We start from the raw sequence: 6,149 nt of genomic DNA, 5'->3' as shown, positions 1-6,149 counted from the left end.
CCATTCATACACTTGCTAAACTGTTGGCTTGTTTAATGAAGTGTGTTTTGGCCGAGGCCTGAGAACAGTCATTAAGGAGAAAAGTTTGAATTTGCTCGTCGCTTCGCATGCCAGGCTCAAGAAAGGGAAGTGGAAGACATGCAGAGCAAACGATGCTTTTTCCACCCGGTTCCTTAAATCAGGTTCAGAATAGGGCTGAGGGAATTCTTTGTGGAGTGCGCTTAGCTTCCTTTTTCAAATGTTGTTGCTGGGATAACTTCGACAGTGCAGGTGCTGAAGGCAGGCACATTTGAACCATGCATTTAGTTCAGGGGTAGCTGACGACAGCCTAAGCACTTCTGAGTCGGGACTCCCATGTGGGTTATTTGAGGGAGGGGGAGGGTTCTTAGGTCGGACCTTAGTCCATACAGCTGTGGCCATGGTGACCTTCCTGGATTCAAGACACCACCAGTGCACCGAATACTCTGACGTGAGAAACAGATTGCAGGGGCTGAGATCCCAAAACCTGCACTTCCCTGCAGCCCAGGGGGCCTGCGGCTTGTGCTTCCTGCTGGAAGCAGCCCTCCTGCAGGGCATGCCAAACAGCTCTGGAAAATAAGGGAACTTTCTCACAGCAATTTGGGATACAGCAAGGGGGGCTGCTGTTAAGGGGCAAAGGTCCTGTGGGTGAACCTCAAGTGGCGTTTTTGAATCCCAGCCCAAATGTGAAGCTGGCCTCAACTCCCCCCCCTTTATTTGAAAAATTCAGGATTCAAGGGGCAGCTTAAGGTTCCCAACCTTGGGGTTTGCGCTTTCAAAACAGGGATATCCGATTAAGATTGCCATCTTAAACATACAAGCTAGTAAATCTCATTGGACAGAGTGGGCCTTGCTTCTGAGTAAATGTACATGGGGTCTGGTTTTAAGTATGACTTGTCCACCAGCTTTGGCCATGTACTTGTGCACTCCTGTGAATGATATGCAAATGAGTAATTCATATATGCAAATTAACAGTCCTTGCTGAAAACGTTGCCCACACTGCTTTTGGGAAGTAGACTTGATTTTTCTAAGGCAGCTATTGGCAAGTGTTTGAATTGTTGCCACAAGGAAGCACTGGCTTGTGTTCGAACCTACCTCACCTATTGCTCTGTAACACTATTGCTGGGAAATGTACAGTTGCTTTCTCTTAATATGCTTCACCCATCTGATCTGTGTCTGCTATATGATGTGCAGGAAACATGCCAAACACCTACACTTGGATGCTAGTGCTTAAGGATTGTGACAAAGCATTGGTTCGTTTTTATAGAATTTGTGGTTCCTAACATTTGATAGTATTGCAAGAAAGCGGGTGTTGGGTGGAAGGTGAGGGGACCTCACTCCCCGCAGCGACTCCACACAAGGGGGGGGGGGAATTGGAGAACCTGGGATTTAAATGCTACTCCGTAAGAAACCACCCCACGGCTACCTTTGGAAAACCTGGAATTGCTTGAGCTTCTCATTTCCTCAAATGAAATGGGTAGCCCAACTAAGGCTGGATGCTGGGCAACCTGGCAAACAGCAGCAGGTGCAAGTTTTATCTGATGCAATGAGACTTCTTTGCTCCTCTCTTTCTCCTCCTCAAATAACACATATACTCTCCAAATCAAATACTAATTTTCTCATCTTCTCTCCCCCCTCCCCGCCGTTTTTCTACTAATAGTTTAACCTATTTCAACAAAATAAGTTGCTAATCCAGTATCTTTCAAAAAAGAAAAGCATACTCTGGTGAGCATGGAGGTAGAAAATGTGATGTTACAAGCCCCTAACCCATGGGTAGGCAAACTAAGGCCTGGGGGCTGGATCCAGCCCAATCGCCTTCTAAATCTGGCCCGCGGACGGTCCAGGAATCAGTGTGTTTTTACATGAGATAGATAGATAAACTTTATTTGCATTAGCCAATGGCCATAGCAACATAAAACAAGCAATATATACAATTAAAAAGACAACAATGGGTAAAAAGGAGTAGAATGTGTCCTTTTATTTAATATGCGGTGCACTTCCACAGTTGCTGCACCCCTCTACATAAATGCACATCTGGGGTGCAAACTAAGCTCAGTCCAGTATATCTGAAGAAGCATCTCCACCCCCATCATTCTCGGACACTGAGGTCTAGTGCCGAGGGCCTTCTGGCGGTGCCCTCACTGCGAGAAGTCAAGTTACAGGGAACCAGGCAGAGGGCCTTCTCAGTGGTGGCACCCGCCCTGTCAAAGAGAACAACATGTCAAAGATGTCAAAGAGAACAACAACTACCAGACTTTTATAAGACATCCGAAGGCAGCCCTGTTTAGGAAAGCTTTTAATGTCTGATGCATTACTGTATTTTAATATTTTGTTGGATCCGCCCAGAGTGGCTGGGGAAGCCCAGCCAGATGGGCAGGGTATAAATAATAAATTATTATTATAAGCTTGCACCAGCTCCCAAGTAAATTTAGGATGCTGCTCTGTTTATATCACAATGCACAGAGGCTTGGATTCCTGCGGCATTCACTGCAGAAATGGCCTCTTGTGTGGAATCTACACGCATATTAAAAATGTTCTGAAAATGCTGCTTTTTTAAAAAAGCGTTTTTTAAAAAAACAATGGACTTTCCATAAGGCTTACTAACGCCATCTAGTGTCACATTGTATATTTGAAACACACTTCAAACGTTTTATTTGCCGCTGTATAGTTGAGTCCTCGGACTGCATGCATGCCTAAAATACTAGGAAAAAGCCACCAATTGCTTGAAATGCCTCTGCCACATTGTTCTGCTCTGGCTGTGGGGAAGTGGATAGATTGCTAGGCCAGCTCTGCAGCATGTACCACTTCCTGGTTCGCCAGAGAAGCTGCTTTGCTTTAGCTACACAGGCTCATAGAAAGCCAAACCCTCTACTGCTTGGGGCAGGGATTAAAGTAAATCAGAATAGGAGAGGAGGTTTTTTTTTTGTAACAGCAAAGGGATTATGTTTATTGATACTTAGTTTTGCAAAGGGTCCCCCCCTTCCCGCTCCCCTTGGCTTTTGCAAAATGCCATTGGAGTGTAACTAGATTTGGCTTAAATGGGTATAGCTTCAGGCATCAGCAATAATTCTTCTGTCAAGTGTGATGAGGTACAACAGAGCAGGGTTTTTAATGTAAGCTCTGTTGTTTTCAATCCTTGGCTGTAGTCCTGGGTATAAAAGGGGCACACGGATGTGAAGAAGATTGCTGGTGTTTTTCTCCAATGAAGGAGAGAGCCCACCACTTTCAAGGTAGCCAAAAATATATTCCTAATGCTTAGTCGGAATCTCCCTTCTTGCAGTTTGATATCAATTTGAAGGAGCGTCTCCACCCCCATCATTCAGCCCGGACACTGAGATCCAGCACCAAGGGCCTTCTGGCGGTTCCCTCATTGCGAAAAGTGAGGTTACAGGGAACTAGGCAGAGGGCCTTCTCGGTAGTGGCGCCCACCCTGTGGAATGCCCTCCCATCAGATGTCAAGGAAATAAGCAGCTATCTTATCTTTAAAAGACATCTGAAGGCAGCCCAGTTTAGGGAAGTTTTTAATATTTAATGCTATATTGTTTTTAACACTTGATTGGGAGCCGCCCAGAGTGGCTGGGGAAATTCAGCCAGATGGGCGGGGTATAAATAATAAATTATTATTATTATCTTAGCCACCCTCCTCCGCACACATTCCAGCTTTTCGATATCCTTAAATTGTGGTGCCCAGAACTGGACACAGGACTCTAGGTATGGTCTGACCAAGGAGTACTGTGTCCAGTTCTGGGCACCACAGTTCAAGAAGGACACTGACAAACTGGAACGTGTCCAGAGGAGGGCAACCAAAATGGTCAAAGGCCTGGAAACGATGCCTTATGAGGAACGGCTAAGGGAGCTGGGCATGTTTAGCCTGGAGAAGAGGAGGTTAAGGGGTGATATGATAGCCATGTTCAAATATATAAAAGGATGTCACATAGAGGAGGGAGAAAGGTTGTTTTCTGCTGCTCCAGAGAAGCGGACACGGAGCAATGGTTCCAAACTACAAGAAAGAAGATTCCACCTAAACATTAGGAAGAACTTCCTGACAGTAAGAGCTGTTCGACAGTGGAATTTGCTGCCAAGGAGTGTGGTGGAGTCTCCTTCTTTGGAGGTCTTTAAGCAGAGGCTTGACAACCATATGTCAGGAGTGCTCTGATGGTGTTTCCTGCTTGGCAGGGGGTTGGACTCGATGGCCCTTGTGGTCTCTTCCAACTCTATGATTCTATGATTCTATGATTCTATGATTCTATGAATAGAATTGGTACTATTACTTCCCTTGATTGGGACACTAGGCTTCTGTTGATGCAGCCTAGAATAGCATTAGATTTATGTTATTTTTTTCTGCTGCATCACACTGTTGACTCATGTTAACCTTGTGATCTGCTAAGACCCCCCTAGATCCTTCTCACATGTACTGCTGTCAAGCCAGGTGTCCCCCATCCTATATTTGTGCATCTGATCATTCATGCCTGAATGGAGAACCTTACATTTGTCCCTATTGAAAGTCCAGTTCTCGAACTATAGAATGATAGAACTGTAATCTGTTGAGGTCTTCCTGGATCCTAATTTCTATTATTTCAGAAGAATGGCACCATGTTTCCCCTCCATTGCCACCAGGGTGGCTGAGAGAGCCTCAAATCCCATTTTATTGTGAATTCATTCAATTTTGTGGAGGGCACAGTTCGTTCTTCCTAGCAGACTTAAAAATCGCCTTGCTTCAGCTCCCATGGAGTTCAGAACCATGTAGCCAAGCCATCTAGAACAGTCTTCCCCAACCCTGTTGACCTCCAGATATTGGACTACAGCTTCCATCATCCCTGACCACTGGCCATTCTGGGTGGAGCTGATGGGAGCTGCTGCCAAAGCATCTGAAAAGCACCATGTTGGGGATTCCTTCTTATATCCCATGCAGGTAGCAAGATCCATCCACTGTATGCCTCAAAGAAAACTAGATCTGACCTCTAAGCAAGTTGACCCTTCAGTGCTGTATTTTTCAGTACTGCCTTAGATGTCGCGAGCTAGTGGGTGTGGACTCTCTCCTTGTCAGTGAAGGATCCAACTGAGGGGTAAGAGGTCAAAATGGCAGAAAATCCCGACAGATGTGGGCTGGTTCCCCTTTCCTCTTTCATATTAATGGGATTTTCCGCTCTTAACAGCTGTATTTAGGGAACCAGAACCTCTGGTCATCTCCATCCCTCCCTTTCCCATTATTGCTTGTCTCTTGTTTCAGGTTTTCTGGTTTGCTATCTCTCTGAAATATGAAAAACACTTCTGTGTTTGTGTAAGGTTCACCTGTAGCAGAAACACTTGCATTGCTAGCATGGTTCCTGACCTCTACTGCTAACTGGTTCAACTTGCACTAAGCTCCTCGTATATTTGATCTCCTCGTTTACAGTGCCCCCGTGTCCTCCTCGGTTTTGTTGTTTTAGCACCTTAACTGTGAGTGTACAAATGGATTACATAGCATCAATTTAAGTATTTTGGGGTATGTTTTGTTTTTTAATTTTTAATAAAGCTGCCAAAACAAAAACTAAACTGTGCTTCTTATTTTGGTTCCTACTACTACTTTTTTTAAACAGAAAGAATAAACTACAAAAAGTAAGCTTGTTGTTGTTGTTGAGTCGTTTAGTCATGTCCGACTCTTCGTGACCCCCTGGACCAGAGCACGCCAGGCACTCCTGTCTTCCACTGCCTCCCACAGTTTGGTCAAACTCATGCTGGTAGCTTCCAGAACACTGTCCCACCATCTCGTCCTCTGTCGTCCCCTTCTCCTTGTGCCCTCCATCTTTCCCAACATCAGGGTCTTTTCCAGGGAGTCTTCTCTTCTCATGAGGTGGCCAAAGGACTGGAGCCTCAGCTTCACGATCTGTCCTTCCAGTGAGCACTCAGGGTTGATTTCCTTCAGAATGGAGAGGTTTGATCTTCTTGCAGCCCATGGGACTCTCAAGAGTCTCCTCCAGCACCATAATTCAAAAGCATCAATTCTTCAGCGATCAGCCTTCTTTATGGTCCAAAAAGTAAGTAAGCTAAGTAAGCTTAGCAGCCATTATAGAAGAGAATATAGCCTCGCTGAACTGTCCAAGGACACACATAAGTTGGTCGGCTGGTGCTGCACAGCCAACCATCTTGCC

At 45.3% G+C, this 6,149-nt stretch overlaps 1 long non-coding RNA gene across 1 annotated transcript; it reads left to right on the top strand.

Moving 5' to 3' along the window:
- Positions 1-2,249: 2,249 nt before the first annotated feature.
- Positions 2,250-5,553, top strand: LOC310758830. Its single transcript, XR_014545978.1, has 2 exons — positions 2,250-3,754; positions 4,275-5,553. It is a non-coding gene; the product is annotated as an uncharacterized lncRNA (long non-coding RNA).
- Positions 5,554-6,149: the final 596 nt, after the last annotated feature.

Source organism: Podarcis filfolensis (assembly GCF_964270895.1).
Source record: "Podarcis filfolensis genome assembly, chromosome: 3".
NCBI lineage: Eukaryota > Metazoa > Chordata > Lepidosauria > Squamata > Lacertidae > Podarcis > Podarcis filfolensis.
Note: the sequence above shows the minus strand (reverse complement) of the source record. Positions and strands in the feature narration are given on the sequence as shown.